The 21427-nt window shown below is 33.0% G+C and overlaps 1 long non-coding RNA gene across 1 annotated transcript; it reads left to right on the forward strand.

The window, feature by feature from the left end:
• The first annotated feature begins 4368 nt into the window (after positions 1–4368).
• On the forward strand, positions 4369–7585 carry LOC145954412 (uncharacterized). The gene is made up of 2 exons (XR_014431622.1): positions 4369–6287; positions 7308–7585. It is a non-coding gene; the product is annotated as an uncharacterized LOC145954412 (long non-coding RNA).
• The last annotated feature ends 13842 nt before the right edge of the window (positions 7586–21427 follow it).

Consider the following 21427-nt stretch of genomic DNA (forward strand, 5'->3'; position numbering starts at 1 on the left):
AGGCGTCGGCCAACTGCCTCCATGTGCACACTTGATTTCCATCCAGCTGCATATACCAATTGAGTGCGGTTTCAGCCAAGCTCTCTTGAAAGCAATGAATTAAGAGCTTTTCATTGGTAGCATATGCAGCCATTTTTCGGCAATACATGGTGAGATGACTTTTGGGGCAAGTCGATCCCACATATTTTGGGAAATCTGGCACTTTAAATTTGGGAGGGAATTGGATGTCCCTCACCAAGCACATATCGGCGGCATCTTTGATGTCAAAATCATGCCCCTCCATAGCCCTTAGCCGATCCTCAAGAGCATGGAATTGTTCCCTTGAAACCTCGGGCTCTTTAATCATGATCCCCGCCCCAAGGGGTACAGCTCGTGGAGGTTCTTCCTCGTGCTCCTCCTCCTCATGATGATGGGACTCATGGTCACTGTGGTGAGACCCATGTACATTATGGTGACGCATGAGTTCCATCATTTGCGCCATTTGTTCTTTGAGCTGTGAGAGCTCGGCTGTAAGCTTCTTATTTTGGTCCTCCAGCGCTTCCATCTTCTTGATTTTCTGTGCGCGTGTGAGGACAGAGAGATGACCAGCCACTTTCTAAAAATGAATATTTAATTTAATTAATTTATGGAATGAATACGCTCTTGACATGAGCTTGATAACCCTCCATTTTTAAGGCGCTGCCTTTTTAAAACAGAGTGTTACCACCCTCCTTGACTTATGATCTCTCCTCAACGGAGAATCTCGATAATTATGGGTCTCTTTTACTCATGTCAAGAGGTATTGGTGAACCTAAAATGCATGGTCTATGAGGATGCATGATGTCTTATTGGTAATGATGTACATGCTCCTCACTTTTATTATATTTTCACACATGGTCTTTCCTCTCATGTCATGGTTTTTTCATGCATGGGGATTATTCTTTAGACCTTATCACGAGGTTATTTATTAATGCACAAACAATTGCACATAAGCATTTACACAAACAATTCACTCATCCACGAACAGTCACGAGCGAATCACGAGGTAGGGGTTTCCTGCAGAAAGGTGCATATTCAAGGTGGTTCTAACTGTTCTCACCGGTCTGAGGCCCCCAAGGTGCCCCCATTATAGGGACCCAATTCCTCTCGTCGTAAGTCGATGGAAAGCTCCAACGCACTGTCGGACTCGAGTTCATGGTTATCACCTTGAGTGATGCTTTCCGACAACGGTCTACGGGCACCTATAGACCCATTCGACAACCGGCCGTACTAACATCCACTCCCTATGGCTTACCACTCATGCCCCCGGGTATAGAGGGAACTGTTGTGTGCAAAGGTTTGTGTGCAGTTTTTATTTCAAACAATTGCAAAAATTTAAACATACAACAGTTATTTAAAGCCAAATAGGTAAAACGTGTTATTATACAAGCAAGGGGTAATGAAGTAATTTTAACTATTATTTGTTAAAAATAATCTGTCACTAAATGGGACTGACTCTCGAGGCTTCCCCAGCGGAGTCGCCATCTGTCGCCACCGGCTCGAAACGGGCTTTCGGCATTCGCGAAGGATGGTTGGACTCTTTTATTTGTTTAAAAATATGGATTGCTAGAATGACTTATTCTCAAATTGAGACCTCGTCAAACGAGCAATTTTATTAAAAGGCTCACCAATCCATGTTAATCCCAAGCGGGACCCTCCATGGATTAGTGGTTTTCATAAAAAGGAAGGGTTCATGGAGTCGCCACCAATGTTTTACTCAAAACATTGGAAAAAGAAGTTTAAGGCAATCGATTCAAAAATCGACTTCGGCCATTACAACCAGAGTCGGGTAAGGGAGTCGGTTACGCGTGGGGAAGGTGTTAGCACCCCACAGCGCCCCTTTCGGGTTCCCTATGACAGATTATTTAAAAATAATAGTGCGAAATTACTAAATTACCCCTATTTATTCTAAGCAATTATAAATTAACTATCTACATGATGACAGTTTAAATATGTACACACAGAAAGCGATAAAAGAAGGGACTTTAAAGAGATAAACCTTTGAAGCGTGCTTTCTTATATATCTTGACAGAAATTGGGAAGCGTTTTGGTGTTCCCTCCCTCTACAAGACCGCTCGCTCCCTCCTATAAAATTTTAACTATGGAAATCCGGAGGATTTCCCTTCGACTAGGTTCGAATCTCAAGCAAATGGCTCGTGACTCAAAAACTTCGTCGGATCAACTCTCCGAGTGATTTCTAGGCAGAGCACTGCTCAAAAAAACCCAGAATACTCAAGAAGAGGGTTAAAACTCAGTCCAAAAGTGTGAAATGACGTCCCATTGACGTCATATTTATAGGGAAGAGGCTCAAAACGGTTTCTGGGGGTCAATACGGTCCGTATTGAAGTTTTGAACTACAATACGGCCGTATTGAATTCAATACGGCCGTATTGAAGTTCAAAAACCTCAATACGGCCGTATTGAAGTTCAGTGCAGCCGTATTGAGTTCAAAAACCTCAATACGGCCGTATTGAAGTTCAGTGCAGCCGTATTGAGTTCAGTGCAGCCGTATTGAAGTTCAGAAACTTCAATACGGCCGTATTGAGTTCAGTGCGGCCGTATTGTAGTTTAAAATGTTCAATACGGCCGTACTGAACCCTTGGGAGGCCGTATTGGGCTTCATTCCCTCCACTTTCTTATTTTTTGCTACTCTAAGACCTCTAAACCTACAGATTGTCATCCTAGGGTCTTCCAGGGTCTTCCAGGAGTCCTTCCGGCTGACTTTCCTTTGGTCTTCGAGAGTCTTCAAGTTTTATTTCCGACCCGGACAATTTTAGGGGTCTACAAGACACATGGAAGACATTATGTACTCTACATATTTCATGATATTTTTGAATCGTTAGGCAATGCAAGGATAAGAATTGATTTTGTTTTGGGGTGTTTGCATAAGGATTGAGAGGTTGTTTAAAGGTTGTATAATGCTATGTGATAAAGTTTGTTCATGTACATGCTTATCGATGGTATATTTGAAGGTTTAAAGTTGGTATTCTAATATGATTTAGTAAGCATGTATGTTGATATGTGGATAGTTGACCTTAGGGATCAATTGGTGAATGTCGTGTGGTTAGTGAGATTGATCTGAGGGTGTGATATGATCATATTGTAGTTGAAGGTGGAGATATATTCAAGACGGTTGTATGTTAAGTATTACTATTTTATTTTATCTTATTTATTGATTGATTGATTTATTTATTTATTTATTTTTATTGTATGAGATAAGTTTTCTAGTTCTTGTAAATTCCAGTTAAGGTAAACATGGATATGTCTCAGGTAGAAGTTGTATTTAAGTGGGGAGATATCTAAGCCAATTAGTGAAGATAAGAGTTTTATGATGTTAGCTTATTATTATTGGAGATTTATTGAAGGAATTTCTAAGATAGCTTTGCCCTTAACTACATTCACTAAGAGGAGTATTGTCTTTATGTGGGATAGTAAGTATGAGAGTAGTTCCAACTCTTAAGGCAAGATTGACTAGTGTTAATACTACTAGATTTTAGTAAGTCTTTTGTGGAACATAGTTATGTTTCTAAGATAGGATTGGATAGAGTGTGGATGCAAGAAGGAACAGATAAGTAGCTTATGATTCTAGAAAATTGAGAATTTATGAGAAGGAATTACCTTACCCATGACCTTGATTTGAAGACATTACCTATATGATTCTAAGCTTGAGGTATTTAGCGATCATAAGAGTTTTAAATATCTATTGACCAAAAGAGATAGTTAGAAATTTTTAAGGAATAAGATTTTGATCTTATTGGTTATTTGGCCAAAGCCATTGTGGTAACCAATGTTTTGAGTAGGAAACCTTTATATTTTTCCTTATGATTAGAAGGAAGGATCTTTTTAGGGATTTAAGTCTGACTTGTGAGATTACTCCTAGTGGTGAAAAACTAGGTGTGACTCGAGTAACAAGTGGATCATTGAGATAAATTGGAGAAATACAATTAGTTGATATGAGGCTATAGAATAAGGTGATGGATAGGGGTTTGAATTGGTTGAAGATGGAGCAGTAAAATTAGTGATTTGATATGTATAACATGCTTAGGTGCTTGATCTTTACAGATGATCATAGAAGTAATATCAATATTGTGACAGATGCCTTGATTACGATGATCACTAATATATTTAAGGATTGGATTTGATTGGAGAATTTAGGGACTTATGATTGATGTGTGAGATTACCTTTAGGAACATTGAATTGAGTATGATTGAAAATAACTAGTGAATTAATGGATGAGATTAGAGAAGCGCAGGGGTTAGAATCTTTTCTAGTGAACCAAGTGGAAAAGATTAGTAGGAATATGATTAAATTTAAAAAAAAAATAAAATAAAATAAAAATAAAAATAAAAATTTGGAGGACACAAGAGTACTCTTAGCATCCATTTAAAAGCCACTAAGATGTACCAAGACCTTAGGAAAATATTCCAGTGACCTAAGATAGAAGAATTTGTGTATGCTTGCTTAGTATGTTAGAAGGCTAAGGGAGAACATCAGAAACCTTCAGGTTTACTGCAACCTTTAGATGTGCCTGTGTGGAAATGAGATAGCATCTCGATGGATTTTGTAGTAGGATTACCTAGGACATGGAAGAACTTGGATGTTATATGGGTCATTGTGGATAGATTAACTAAGTCTGCCCATTTTATTCCCATTAACATTAGATACCCTTTGGAAAGGTTAACCAAGTTGTACATGGGTGAGATTGTAAGGTTGCATGGGGTTCCTACTAGTATAGTTTCGGATAGAGATCCTAGGTTCACCTCTAGATTTTGGGATGGCACCCTATGAGGCTTTGTATGGTAGGAGATGTAGAACACCTTTGTGTTGGGCAGAATCTGGAGAGAGTGTCATATTAGGACCTGAAATAGTTCAACAAACTACTGAAAAGGTTATGATAATCCAAAAGAAAATGAGAGCATCACAGAGTAGGCAGAAGAGCTACCATGATAAAAGAAGGAAAGACCTTGAGTTTGAAGAAGGAGATCATGTATTCCTTAAAGTAACTCCTTGGACTGGAATTGGTAGAGCACTTAAATCTCGCAAGCTTACTCTACGATTCATTGGTCCCTACCAGATCCTTAAGAGAATTGGTGATGTAGCTTTCCAAATTGTGTTACCTCCATCCCTATCAAATCTTCATGATGTCTTTCATGTTTCTCAACCTAGAAAATACATTCATCTCATATTGTGGAATCCGACAACATTCAGTTAAAGGATAACCTCACCTATGAGACTATACCTTTGAGGATTGAGGATAAGAGGGTAAAGAAACTAAGAGGTAAGGAAATTCTTTTAGTCAAGGCTATTTGGGGAGGAAACTTTGAAGAAGGCGCTATATGGAAACTAGAAAGCAAGGGGAGAGAAGATTATCCATTCCTGTTTTCAGGTAAATTTCGAGGACGAAATTTCTTAAAGGAGGGGAGAATTGTAACACCCTAGTTTTCAAAATGGTTATTATTACTATTATTATTATTATTATGTGGTATTTGGTCATAAATTGGTGGTTATATTTTACTTCAATTGTAGATAATTTACACTCCATTTATGCTTAGAAAGATATGTGTGTTGTTGGACCTAATTAGATAGTTGTGAATTTTTTAAAAAACCATTTCTCGCTGGGCTGACTGACAAGTATCGCTTTTTGGGGTATAACTTGGGCTGTGGTGGTCCAAAGGATGCAAAATTGGTGTCAATGGAAAGATAAGAGAAAAACGTACAACTTTTGCAGAAATAGCCATTTGCAAATTCGGTCGTATAGAAGGTCAAAAATTGGAATTTGATTGATACAATTGTTTCTCGCTGGGCTGATTGGCAAGCCTCGGTGTTTAGGGCATAAATTGGGCTGTGGGTGTTCAAATAATGCATACTTGGTGGCTATAAAAAGATAAAAGAAAACCCTACAACTTATATGAAGTAACCATTCACAAATTCGGCCGTCTAGAAGGTCAAATTCGGTGGTCAAAAATCGGTGCGGAAAAGAATATGGCATCCAACTCATCCCACTAACAACACCAACTCATCCCATTTCGTTTTGTCTAAGATTTTTCCATTATTTTCCATTATTTTAATGTGTTATGAAGGCTATAAATAGCCCTTCACTTCTCCATTGCAAACCATCCCTCAATTCTCATTCTCTCTTCTCTTATACTCTCTTCTTCTCCTCTTCTTCTCTTTGAAGACCTAGAGGAATCCATAGGAGGTGGTTCTACCCTAGTAGAAGGAGCCTAGAGGAGGAAGCTCTTCTTTAGTTTCAGCGCCTGTTATCCAGGTAAGGGGGGGAGTGGGAAACCTTGCTTGGGGATGTGGGAATAATTGTTAAATAGTTTGTTTGTTGGATTGGCTCCCGATCCCTTATCTGTTATATTGTTTATTTGAATATTATGCATTATTAGTGTGTTTTGCTTTATTTTCTATTTGTATTACTTGATTCCTGGTTTGTGGTAATTCATAAATGTGTAATTAGTGTTAAAAAGATGAATAAGTTTTTATATAAATATAAATATACTTTAAAAATACCCATGCGAAAGTTTATAAGGGACTTATTATAACTTGAATAGAATATGTATGTGACCGATGCCAACCTTATGAGAATATAACTATATGAAATATGTACCCATGACCTGTGACCTATGAATGGACCATTGGACCGTGAACTGTTGGACTGTTGGAATATTGAACTGTTGGATTGTTGGACCATTGGACTGTTGGACCGTTGGACCATTAGACTATTGGACTATTGGAATATTGGACTGTTGAACTATTAAACTATTGAACTATTGAAATATATTATAAATTATGAAATATGAATATGGAATGATGTACTATAGAAAATTCTGTAACATGTTAGATGCTGAGTCAATGAATGTATGACATGCATCATATGCATATATTATTCCAGGTGTGCCGCTGAGGCCGCATACCCACGACTAACAAGGTGTGCCTTTGGGTCACCAATGATGTAACCAGGTGTTCCTTTGGGTCACCTACGATATGCTAACTAGGTGTGCCTTAGGGTCACCAATGATGTAACCAGGTGTTCCTTTGGGTCACCCACGATATGCTAACTAGGTGTGCCTTAGGGTCACCAATGATGATATGTGAACTTCCGTATGGCGCCACATGCATATATTTATGAGATAAGTCTATGACAGCATTGCATGATACATAATTATATGTGATATTGATTATGTGTGTGTGTGCTATTTAACTTTTATTTCTTCATCTACAACTGAGTGAGATGTTCCTCACTCCCTTGTTATTTTTGTATATATTTAAATTTATGTTGCAGGTGATCATCATCATGAGGATGTTGGTGATGAGGCCTAAAGGCTTCTTGGGGCATGCTCTGATAGGATGTGACATCGGGTTTAGCTAGGATTTCTCTTATGTCTTTCTTATTCTAAAAACATTTTCTTTTCAATTTGTAATTTAATAAATTATAAATTGATTCCTAACTAGGAGGCACTGCCACCTTTACTGGGATTGATTTATAATCTTTGTTTTATTATGACTTCTTAAGTTTGATATATATGTTAATGAATTTATGAATGTGCATCTTCTGCCTTATGATGCTTATTGTTTTAAATTACTCTAGAATATATACTTTTTATAATACAATTAATGCTTATTAAGTAATTATGTTGGGGTAGAGGGTGTCACATTTAGTGGTATCATCAATAACCCATATGGAATCAAACTTATGAATTGTTCGTGGTAAACCAACTACAAAATCCATTGCTATACTGTCCCATTTCCATTCAGGTATATCTAAGGGTTGTAACATTCCTGCTGGCTTTTGGTGTTCTATTTTAGCTTTTTGACAAATCAAACATGTAGCCACATATTGTGCTATTTCCTTTTTCATTTTGGGCCACCAAAACATTCTTTTGAGATCTTGATACATCTTTGTTGCCCCAGGGTGTATGCTCAACTTGCTCTTATGTGCCTCACCTAAAATTATTTTCTTAATTTCTGAATCATTTGGTACACATATCCTATTATTAAATCTCAAAACTCCTCTTTGATCTAAATCAAACTTTTCACCATCCTTTTGACCTATCAACCTCTTTTTCTTCTGAATGAATTTATCAACTACCTGAGCCTCACCAATTTGTTCATGTAAGTCACTAGTAATTTGAACCGCATGCAATTGTATTTTATCTTGACTTACCGTAGTTGATAAACTCATGTCTCTAAATTTTTCTATCAAATTCATCTCTTGAATCATTAACGAGGAGACATGTAAGGATTTTCTACTCAGTGCATCAGCCACAACATTGGCTTTCCCTGGATGGTAATGTAATTCAAAATCATAATCTTTCAAAAATTCCATCCACCTTCTTTGTCTCATATTCAGTTCCTTTTGATCAAACAAATATTTCAAACTCTTATGATCACTAAAAACATCAAACTTACCACCATACACATAATGTCTCCATATTTTGAGTGCAAAAACAATGGCAGCTAGTTCTAGATCATGGGTTGGGTAATTCCTTTCATGAGCTCTCAATTGTCTAGAAGCATATGCTACTACCCTTCTATCTTGCATAAGAACACACCCTAATCCCATTTTTGAGGCATCACAAAATATGACAAATTGTCCATTAGGATTGGGTAAGGCTAAGACTGGTGCAGTAGTTAATCTTTTCTTAAGCTCCTGAAAACTATTCTCACATTTTTCTGTCCACTCAAAGGGTTGTCCTTTCTTGGTGAGTTGAGTTAAAGGCATAGCTATTTTAGAAAATCCCTCGATTTATTGGTCCTTATCAAATCCTTAGAAAAATAGGTCCTGTTGCTTACCAAATTTCTCTACCATCTTTTCTTTCTAATCTCCATAATGTCTTCCATGTGTCTCAGTTAAGAAAATATATTTCTGACCCTTCTCATATAATAATGCCTGATACAGTACAATTAAAGGATAACCTTACATTTGAAACAATGCCTGTACAGATCGCAGACAGGAGGATCAAGCAGTTGAGAGGCAAACTGATTACACTGGTAAAGGTAATCTGGAATGATGTTACTGGAGATGCTACTTGGGAACTCGAAGAAGAAGTTAAGAAAAATTATCCTTACTTATTTTAAGCAATAAAAATTTCGAGGACGAAATTTCTGTAAGTAGGGGAGAATTGTAATATTCCAAATTTTATTAAATAAAACAGGTTATTTTGATTTTAAATATTTATTGAGATTATTAGAAAGTTTATCATATTTTTATACGTATTTTTACTATTCACATATACGTATTTTTACTATTCATGTATACGTATTTTTACTATTCACATATACGTATTTTACTATTCACGTATACGTATACGTGAATAGTAAATGGCTGCTAAGGGTGGCACGAGGGAAGCAAGGTTCAATTTTATAATTAATTTGAATATTTTAATGAATAGTGCATAGTAACTTATAATATTATTTTAATGAATAGTGCATAGTGCATAGTAACTTCAAAATTTCTATAAATAGGGGCCTAAGGTTTTGAAAATTCAGAATTCTAGAGAGAAGGAAATTCTGGAGAAATAGAGAGAGAAAGTAAGAGAGATAGATTGGCTAACCATCCCAAGATATTTATTCACTTCTCCATTGCAAACCATCCCAAGAAACACTTCTCATTCTCATTCTCTCTTCTCTTCTACTCTCTCTCATTTCCTCTTCTTCTCTTTGAAGACCAAGAGGAATCCATAGGAGGAAGCTCTGGTCTATTTTCAGTTCTGGTCCCTATCTAAGAAGAGGAGGTTCTAGCCTAATTTCTAGTTAACCAGGTACGGGGGAAAAGGGGATTATTTATATGTAGAGTACATGAGGGAATTGGGTAGAGGAAGAACTCCTTAAGATTATAATTATTATTTGGAAAATTATTAGTTTCATTAAAATTATATGTGTTGAGGTTTATGAATATGCTAAATTGTAGGAATGATGATGATCTGGGAGAAAGAACAAAATTGTAGGAAAATGCTGTGAGCTAGATATTGGAATAATTAGGGGTTTTACTATCTGTATTAAATTGATTATTCCATTGACTATTATATTAATTTAAGATTGTTATTGCTATTGTTAAGAATGGATGATCTTGATGTGAACTGCTTGAGTGATGTGTAAACCTTATTTTGTTAGATTATCTGGGTGTATGTGAGGTGGAATTGTGTATATGATGTGAACTTGAATTATGAGATGAGATGTTATATGGATGTGATTATGATTGTGGTTGTGATGCCTCATATCAGTGACTAGGGATGGCACGGCCCCTGGGAAAGTGGTGCTACAGGGAAGGCGTGATCCTAGCCTGGTGTTGGATGAATAAGACAGTTAACACCACCACTTATGTCGCTTATGGCAGCCCTGGCATGGGGTTAATTGCAAGAGATTGTATTGATTGTAATGTGATTGTGATTCCTCACACCTAATGACTAGGGACGGCACGGCCCCTGGGTAAGTGATGCTACAGGGAGGGCGTGACCCTGGTCTGGTGTGGGTTGAGTGAGGCAATTAACCCGTATCACTTGTGTCAGATGTGGCGAGGTCTTGGCATAGTGTTAATTGTGAATGATGGACATGGAAATGATATTATTAATGGTGAGATCGGCATGAGTTATGGTTATGGATGTGGAAATAATTATATGATTGGTATGAAATATTGATGTGATATTATGAGATTGACATATATATGTGAAATGAGAACTGAAATGTGAAAATGATGAATGATTGATAAATTATATATACATCTATATATTGCAAATATTTTAAATAATGAGTTATGATGAAGTTATATATGTTGTGTTTGGATGTACTTTGCATATAGATATTTTTCTTTTCTCACCGTATAAACTGTGGATATTTTAGGTGAAGAAGATCCAGCTACGAGTGGCATCTAGGATGCCAACAGTTAAAATTCTGGGAATGCTCTGATAGTGTGACATCGGGGCAGAGGATTTCTAGGATGAAAAATTTATGTGTATTTGATACTATTTTGAAAACAATTTGTAAAACTCTTGTGTTTTATGTTTTATATCTCTATTAATGTGATTGTTGAATTTTTATGTGAACCCTTTTACTAACTTAGAAAATTTAAACCTTCTGAAAATTATTATAATTTTCTGATATATGTGGTTCAATTTTATAATTAATTTGAATATTTTAATGAATAGTGCATAGTAACTTATAATATTATTTTAATGAATAGTGCATAGTGCATAGTAACTTCAAAATTTCTATAAATAGGGGCCTAAGGTTTTGAAAATTCAGAATTCTAGAGAGAAGGAAATTCTGGAGAAATAGAGAGAGAAAGTAAGAGAGAGAGAAGGAGAAAGAAAAGGAGGTTCTGCTCTAGTGCCTTGTTTAAGGAGAAAGAGGAAGAGATTCTGCCCAAGTTTTTAGAGAGATATTGCACTAGTTTCAACTCCTACTTATCTAGGTAAGGGGGAGGAGAACCTTATCTTTTTAAAATTTTATATACTATTATGTATAATTATTTATGCATTTATTTGATTATATTTATTTAGTGGGGTGCCCCTAACCTCACTATATTTATATATTTATTCAGTGAGGTGTTCCTAACCTCATCTAACTACTTAACTTTTAATTACTATGTTATTGTTATATTTATTCAGTGAGGTGTTCCTAACCTCATCTAACTACTTAACTTTTAATTACTATGTTATTGTTATATTTATTCAGTGAGGTGTTCCTAACCTCATCTAACTACTCAACTTTTAATTATTATGTTTATTTATTTACGTTATTATTTAGTGGGGTGTTTCTAACCTCATATATTTGTTTAACCTTTAATTACTATTACTTATTCTATGATTATTCTTATCCATAATAATTATTAATATATTCACATTTTATATTGTTTAATTATTTTATAATAATTGTCATTGTCATTTAATTAATTAGTGCTCTTAATATATTTTATTTAAATTTGTGTTATTTAATTAAAGCTTAAATAATGATAAATTCTTAAATCTATTTTGAGTAATTTTTTTTTTTGATTAATATAATTTGTTAAAATGTTTTTGACTCATTTTAAAGATAAATAATACTCTATGGCCATAGATGATAAAGTTTGAATTATTTGTAGCTGGAGGTTTAACCTTGGGGATTTAAATGAGTAAGAAATGGAGGTGGAATATCTTTTGGTTGGTGTTATAATGATGCTCATTTATCCTGACTAGTCACTACAAGTATAATTCAAATTTTATTGTATCAAGAAAATCTAATATTTAATCTGTATAAATATATATTTATATATATATATATATATGTTAAAATTTTATTTATAAATAATTATGTTTATTCGTTCGAATTATTGTATTTATTGGATATTGTTCTTACTCCTTTCTTTTCTTTGTTTTTTTTTTAATTAAATATATTATAAATAGATGGATCAACTTGAGATTCCAGATCATTTTGCTGTTATTGTTACTGCTGTCCTACATGGAAGGAAATTGGAATACGGAGGCTATTTGATGGATCTGTTATAACTTTACTTGTCAATCATATTATTTTAATTGTAATTTTCTTTCCGTTATGAATATATATATTGTATTAAAAGAGTAAGGAAAAGGAATAATGTGTAAAATAATACGTTATTCTAAATATTTTAGAACGATATGTTATGTATTAAATTCACAAGATATTCTTTTCTTTACTTTTATTTTTATTAAATAAATATATAGATATTGTTAATGATATAATTGCGAAAATATTATAAAATTTTATAATTTTATATTGTATAATTTGGGTATTAGAATTAGGCGTTACATTTAATGGTATAGTAACTTATAATATTATTTTAATGAATAGTGCATAGTGCATAGTAACTTCAAAATTTCTATAAATAGGGGCCTAAGGTTTTGAAAATTCAGAATTCTAGAGAGAAGGAAATTCTGGAGAAATAGAGAGAGAAAGTAAGAGAGAGAGAAGGAGAAAGAAAAGGAGGTTCTGCTCTAGTGCCTTGTTTAAGGAGAAAGAGGAAGAGATTCTGCCCAAGTTTTTAGAGAGATATTGCACTAGTTTCAACTCCTACTTATCTAGGTAAGGGGGAGGAGAACCTTATCTTTTTAAAATTTTATATACTATTATGTATAATTATTTATGCATTTATTTGATTATATTTATTTAGTGGGGTGCCCCTAACCTCACTATATTTATATATTTATTCAGTGAGGTGTTCCTAACCTCATCTAACTACTTAACTTTTAATTATTTTGTTTATTTATTTACGTTATTATTTAGTGGGGTGTTTCTAACCTCATATATTTGTTTAACCTTTAATTACTATTACTTATTCTATGATTATTCTTATCCATAATAATTATTAATATATTCACATTTTATATTGTTTAATTATTTTATAATAATTGTCATTGTCATTTAATTAATTAGTGCTCTTAATATATTTTATTTAAATTTGTGTTATTTAATTAAAGCTTAAATAATGATAAATTCTTAAATCTATTTTGAGTAATTTTTTTTTTGATTAATATAATTTGTTAAAATGTTTTTGACTCATTTTAAAGATAAATAATACTCTATGGCCATAGATGATAAAGTTTGAATTATTTGTAGCTGGAGGTTTAACCTTGGGGATTTAAATGAGTAAGAAATGGAGGTGGAATATCTTTTGGTTGGTGTTATAATGATGCTCATTTATCCTGACTAGTCACTACAAGTATAATTCAAATTTTATTGTATCAAGAAAATCTAATATTTAATCTGTATAAATATATATTTATATATATATATATGTTAAAATTTTATTTATAAATAATTATGTTTATTCGTTCGAATTATTGTATTTATTGGATATTGTTCTTACTCCTTTCTTTTCTTTGTTTTTTTTTTTAATTAAATATATTATAAATAGATGGATCAACTTGAGATTCCAGATCATTTTGCTGTTATTGTTACTGCTGTCCTACATGGAAGGAAATTGGAATACGGAGGCTATTTGATGGATCTGTTATAACTTTACTTGTCAATCATATTATTTTAATTGTAATTTTCTTTCTGTTATGAATATATATATTGTATTAAAAGAGTAAGGAAAAGGAATAATGTGTAAAATAATACGTTATTCTAAATATTTTAGAACGATATGTTATGTATTAAATTCACAAGATATTCTTTTCTTTACTTTTATTTTTATTAAATATATATATAGATATTGTTAATGATATAATTGCGAAAATATTATAAAATTTTATAATTTTATATTGTATAATTTGGGTATTAGAATTAGGCGTTACATTTAATGGTATCAGAGCAACGTTCCATGTGTAACTTGGGGAAATGTGCTAACCATGTTTCTATTATAAACTGATCTATAAAATTACAGATGGCAGGAAGAAGGAATACCAAACTAACAGAGGCTGTACAAGCTATTAGGGACATGGCTGCCGCCTTGTTAAGGAATCAACCACCAGGAAGAACAGGAGAGTCACAAGGACTTGTAGAATTCAGAAGCAATAACCCTTCCCAATTTGATGGAGGATACAATCCTGAAAAAGCTGAATTATGGATTAAAGAAATAGAAAAAATATTTCGAGCTATGAACTGTCCTGACAACCAAAAAGTAAATTATGCAGTATTTATGTTAGTAGGAGAAGCAGAATATTGGTGGGATAGTACCAGGAGATTATTAGAAGGAGGGGGAATAATCATTACATGGGAAGCATTTAAAACCAAATTTTTTGAAAAATATTTTCCTAATGATGTTAGGAGGGCTAAAGAAATAGAATTTATGCAGTTAAAACAAGGGAATATGACAGTGGGAGAATATGCTTCTAAGTTTGAGGAATTGGGAAAATACTCTACTTTCTTTTATCACCCTGATGAGAGGATGAAGTGTATTAAATTCGAGGATGGACTTAGATCAGAATTAAGAAAGGCAGTAGGGATATTGGAAATCTCTGATTTTCCCACATTAATACACAAGTGTCGATTTTTGGAAGGTTTTGATCATAATAAGGATAATAGACCAAAATCTTTTGGCCCTCAATTTAGTAAGAAAAGGGATAATGAAAGAAAACCTTATGTTCGACCACAATGGAAACCCCAATCTTCTCAATTTGCAGGAAATTCCAGTAGGTCCATTAATAATCAAGCCAAGTGTTTTAAGTGTGGACAGGGTCATTATACTAAAGATTGTCATCTCAAAGGACCTGTTTGTTTCAAGTGTGGAAAGCCTGGTCATGTATTTTCTGAGTGTGGACAACCAAAGACGCACGTGAATACTTCCGGATCCAAACCAAGACCTTGTACAACTGGAAGAGTTTACACCATGACCGGAACTGAAGCTGCTCAAAACAACGATCTAATACAAGGTAAATGTTTCATTAAAGGAAAAACTTTAAATGTACTGTATGATTCAGGCGCAACTCATTCTTTTATCTCCAATAATTGTGTTCAATACCTCCAATTACCAATTTCTTCTTTAGAGAATAATTTGATTGTTTCAACCCCTACAAACAAATCTGTAATTGCCAATAAGGTTTGTTCAGACTGTCCTATTTTTATTGGCGATAAAAAAATTTCTTGTAAATTTGATCTGCTTACCTTTATCACAATTAGATGTGATTTTAGGTATGAACTGGTTATCTTCCAACCACGTTCTTCTTAATTGTGCAGAAAAGTCTATAATATTTTCTGATCCTAAGGACCTATCGATTTCATTATCTAAACCAATAAACAAGTTTCCTTGGGGTAAAGTTCAAGGATATTTAATCTTATCCTCTATGGAAGCTAAAGAGGAAGTCAACTTGAAAGATATAGCTGTCGTTCAAAATTTTCCTGAAGTCTTTCCTAATGATATTCCTGGTTTGCCACCTGACAGAGAGATTGAATTTTCGATTGATTTAATACCTGGAACTGGACCAATTTCAATGGCACCCTATAAGATGTCACCTTCTGAATTAGCTGAGTTGAAGAAACAATTAGAGGAGTTACTTGAAAAACAATTCATACGCCCTAGTGTATCACCTTGGGGGGCTCCTGTTTTGTTAGTCAAAAAGAAAGATGGAAGCTTTAGACTGTGTGTGGACTATCGGCAATTAAATAAGTTTACCATAAAGAATAAATACCCTCTTCCTAGGATAGATGATTTGATGGATCAATTAAAAGGAGCCACTGTATTTTCTAAGATAGATCTAAGATCAGGATACCATCAAATCAAAGTGAAAGCTGAAGACATACAGAAAACTGCATTTAGAACAAGGTATGGTCATTATGAATATCAAGTAATGCCTTTTGGAGTAACCAATGCACCTGCAGTGTTCATGGATTATATGAATAGGATTTTTCGTCCGTATTTAGACCATTTTGTGGTGGTCTTTATAGATGATATCCTCATATATTCTCGAACTCATGAAGAGCATGAAGAACACCTTCAAACTGTTCTCCAAATCCTGAAAGACAAACAACTGTATGCCAAACTTTCTAAGTGTGAATTTTGGTTAGAGGAGGTTAAGTTTTTAGGACATGTGATTTCCAAAGATGGAGTGTCTGTGGATCCATCTAAGGTAGAAGCAGTTCTACTATGGGAACCTCCAAAGACGGTAACAGAAATCCGTAGTTTTTTGGGTTTGGCAGGATATTACAGGAGATTCATTGAGGGATTTTCTAAAATAGCTATGCCTTTAACTCAACTCACCAAGAAAGGACAACCCTTTGAGTGGACCGAAAAATGTGAGAATAGTTTTCAGGAGCTTAAGAAAAGATTAACTACTGCACCAGTCTTAGCCTTACCCAATCCTAATGGACAATTTGTCATATTTTGTGATGCCTCAAAAATGGGATTAGGGTGTGTTCTTATGCAAGATAGAAGGGTAGTAGCATATGCTTCTAGACAGTTAAGAGCTCATGAAAGGAATTACCCAACCCATGATCTAGAACTAGCTGCCATTGTTTTTGCACTCAAAATATGGAGACATTATGTGTATGGTGGTAAGTTTGATGTTTTTAGTGATCATAAGAGTTTGAAATATTTGTTTGATCAAAAGGAACTGAATATGAGACAAAGAAGGTGGATGGAATTTTTGAAAGATTATGATTTTGAATTACATTACCATCCAGGGAAAGCCAATGTTGTGGCTGATGCACTGAGTAGAAAATCCTTACATGTCTCCTCATTAATGATTCAAGAGATGAATTTGATAGAAAAATTTAGAGACATGAGTTTATCAACTACGGTAAGTCAAGATAAAATACAATTGCATGCGGTTCAAATTACTAGTGACTTACATGAACAAATTGGTGAGGCTCAGGTAGTTGATAAATTCATTCAGAAGAAAAAGAGGTTGATAGGTCAAAAGGATGGTGAAAAGTTCGATTTAGATCAAAGAGGAGTTTTGAGATTTAATAATAGGATATGTGTACCAAATGATTCAGAAATTAAGAAAATAATTTTAGGTGAGGCACATAAGAGCAAGTTGAGCATACACCCTGGGGCAACAAAGATGTATCAAGATCTCAAAAGAATGTTTTGGTGGCCCAAAATGAAAAAGGAAATAGCACAATATGTGGCTACATGTTTGATTTGTCAAAAAGCTAAGATAGAACACCAAAAGCCAGCAGGAATGTTACAACCCTTAGATATACCTGAATGGAAATGGGACAGTATAGCAATGGATTTTGTAGTTGGTTTACCACGAACAATTCATAAGTTTGATTCCATATGGGTTATTGTGGATAGACTAACAAAATCTGCTCATTTCTTACCCATCAACATTAGGTATTCTCTAGAGAAATTGACTGAACTGTATATAAGAGAGATTGTAAGGTTGCATGGGGTACCATCTAGCATAATATCTGATAGGGATCCTAGATTCACTTCTAGATTTTGGGGAAGTTTACATCAAGCATTAGGAACTAAGCTTCGTCTTAGCTCTGCATATCATCCTCAAACAGATGGACAATCAGAAAGAACCATACAATCCCTAGAAGATTTATTGAGAGCTTGTGTGCTAGAGAATTCTGGTAGTTGGGACAAATACTTGCCTCTGATTGAATTCACTTATAACAACATTTTCCATTCTAGCATAGGTATGGCACCCTATGAAGCTTTATATGGAAGAAGGTGTAGAACTCCTTTGTGCTGGTTTGAGACAGGAGAGAATTTAATCTTGGGTCCTGAATTGGTGCAACAAACCACGGAAAAGATCAAAATGATTCAAGAAAAATTGAGAATGACTCAAAGCAGACAAAAAAGTTATGTTGATAAAAGAAGACGACCTCTTGAATTCCAGGAAGGTGATCATGTATTTTTGAAAGTTACACCAACAGCTGGTATTGGTAGGGTAATGAAATCAAAGAAACTCACTCCTCGATTTATTGGTCCTTATCAAATCCTTAGAAAAATAGGTCCTGTTGCTTACCAAATTTCTCTACCATCTTTTCTTTCTAATCTCCATAATGTCTTCCATGTGTCTCAGTTAAGAAAATATATTTCTGACCCTTCTCATATAATAATGCCTGATACAGTACAATTAAAGGATAACCTTACATTTGAAACAATGCCTGTACAGATCGCAGACAGGAGGATCAAGCAGTTGAGAGGCAAACTGATTACACTGGTAAAGGTAATCTGGAATGATGTTACTGGAGATGCTACTTGGGAACTCGAAGAAGAAGTTAAGAAAAATTATCCTTACTTATTTTAAGCAATAAAAATTTCGAGGACGAAATTTCTATAAGTAGGGGAGAATTGTAATATTCCAAATTTTATTAAATAAAACAGGTTATTTTGATTTTAAATATTTATTGAGATTATTAGAAAGTTTATCATATTTTTATACGTATTTTTACTATTCACATATACGTATTTTTACTATTCACATATACGTATTTTACTATTCATGTATACGTATTTTTACTATTCACATATACGTATTTTTACTATTCACATATACATATTTTACTATTCACGTATACGTATACGTGAATAGTAAATGGCTGCTAAGGGTGGCACGAGGGAAGCAAGGTTCAATTTTATAATTAATTTAAATATTTTAATGAATAGTGCATAGTAACTTATAATATTATTTTAATGAATAGTGCATAGTGCATAGTAACTTCAAAATTTCTATAAATAGGGGCCTAAGGTTTTGAAAATTCAGAATTCTAGAGAGAAGGAAATTCTGGAGAAATAGAGAGAGAAAGTAAGAGAGAGAGAAGGAGAAAGAAAAGGAGGTTCTGCTCTAGTGCCTTGTTTAAGGAGAAAGAGGAAGAGATTCTGCCCAAGTTTTTAGAGAGATATTGCACTAGTTTCAACTCCTACTTATCTAGGTAAGGGGGAGGAGAACCTTATCTTTTTAAAATTTTATATACTATTATGTGTAATTATTTATGCATTTATTTGATTATATTTATTTAGTGGGGTGCCCCTAACCTCACTATATTTATATATTTATTCAGTGAGGTGTTCCTAACCTCATCTAACTACTTAACTTTTAATTACTATGTTATTGTTATATTTATTCAGTGAGGTGTTCCTAACCTCATCTAACTACTTAACTTTTAATTACTATGTTATTGTTATATTTATTCAGTGAGGTGTTCCTAACCTCATCTAACTACTTAACTTTTAATTATTATGTTTATTTATTTACGTTATTATTTAGTGGGGTGTTTCTAACCTCATATATTTGTTTAACCTTTAATTACTATTACTTGTTCTATGATTATTCTTATCCATAATAATTATTAATATATTCACATTTTATATTGTTTAATTATTTTATAATAATTGTCATTGTCATTTAATTAATTAGTGCTCTTAATATATTTTATTTAAATTTGTGTTATTTAATTAAAGCTTAAATAATGCTAAATTCTTAAATCTATTTTGAGTAATTTTTTTTTTTGATTAATATAATTTGTTAAAATGTTTTTGACTCATTTTAAAGATAAATAATACTCTATGGCCATAGATGATAAAATTTGAATTATTTGTAGCTGGAGGTTTAACCTTGAGGATTTAAATGAGTAAGAAATGGAGGTGGAATATCTTTTGGTTGGTGTTATAATGATGCTCATTTATCCTGACTAGTCACTACAAGTATAATTCAAATTTTATTGTATCAAGAAAATCTAATATTTAATCTGTATAAATATATATTTATATATATATATATATGTTAAAATTTTATTTATAAATAATTATGTTTATTCGTTCGAATTATTGTATTTATTGGATATTGTTCTTACTCCTTTCTTTTCTTTGTTTTTTTTTTTAATTAAATATATTATAAATAGATGGATCAACTTGAGATTCCAGATCATTTTGCTGTTACTGTTACTGCTGTCCTACATGGAAGGAAATTGGAATACGGAGGCTATTTGATGGATCTGTTATAACTTTACTTGTCAATCATATTATTTTAATTGTAATTTTCTTTCCGTTATGAATATATATATTGTATTAAAAGAGTAAGGAAAAGGAATTGTAATATCCCAAATTTTATTAAATAAAACAAGTTATTTTGATTTTAAATATTTATTGAGATTATTCGAAGGTTTATCATATTTTTATTTACGTATTTTACTATTTACATATACGTATTTTACTATTCACATATACGTATTTATGTATTTATGAATAGTAAATATATTATTATTTTAATGAATAGTAAATATAATAATATTTTAATAAAAAGTATATATGATTAGAATGCCAATCATTCGAAGGAAATACGTAAGCCCTTACGTAAGTTTTCAAATAATTATATTAATATTAAATTATATTATATAATATTATGAATAGTAACTTAAGAATTGTTATAAATAAGAGACGGAGGTTTTGAAAAATGATACAATCGAAGTGGAAATTTAGAGAGAAAGATAGAGGGAGAGAGAGAGAATCCAAAAGAGGAGGTTCTGCTCAAGTTGTAACTCTTGTTTATCTAGGTAAGGGGGAGGAGAACCTTATCTTTTTAAAATTTTATATACTATTATGTATAATTATTTATGCATTTATTTGATTATATTTATTTAGTGGGGTGCCCCTAACCTCACTATATTTATATATTTATTCAGTGAGGTGTTCCTAACTTCACTATATTTATATATTTATTCAGTGAGGTGTTTCTAACTTCACTATATTTATATATTTATTCAGTGAGGTGTTTCTAACTTCACTATATTTATATATTTATTCAGTAAGGTGTTTCTAACTGCACTATATTTATATATTTATTCAGTGAGGTGTTTTTAACCTCATTTAACTACTTAACTTTTAATTACAATGTTTATTTATGTTATTATTATATTTATTCAGTGAGGTGTTCCTAACCTCATCTAACTACATAACTTTTAATTACTATGTTATTGTTATATTTATTCAGTGAGGTGTTCCTAACCTCATCTAACTATTTAACTTTTAATTATTATGTTTATTTACTTACG

Source organism: Cajanus cajan, chromosome 2 (assembly GCF_000230855.2).
Source record: "Cajanus cajan strain Asha chromosome 2, NIPB_CcT2T_4, whole genome shotgun sequence".
NCBI lineage: Eukaryota > Viridiplantae > Streptophyta > Magnoliopsida > Fabales > Fabaceae > Cajanus > Cajanus cajan.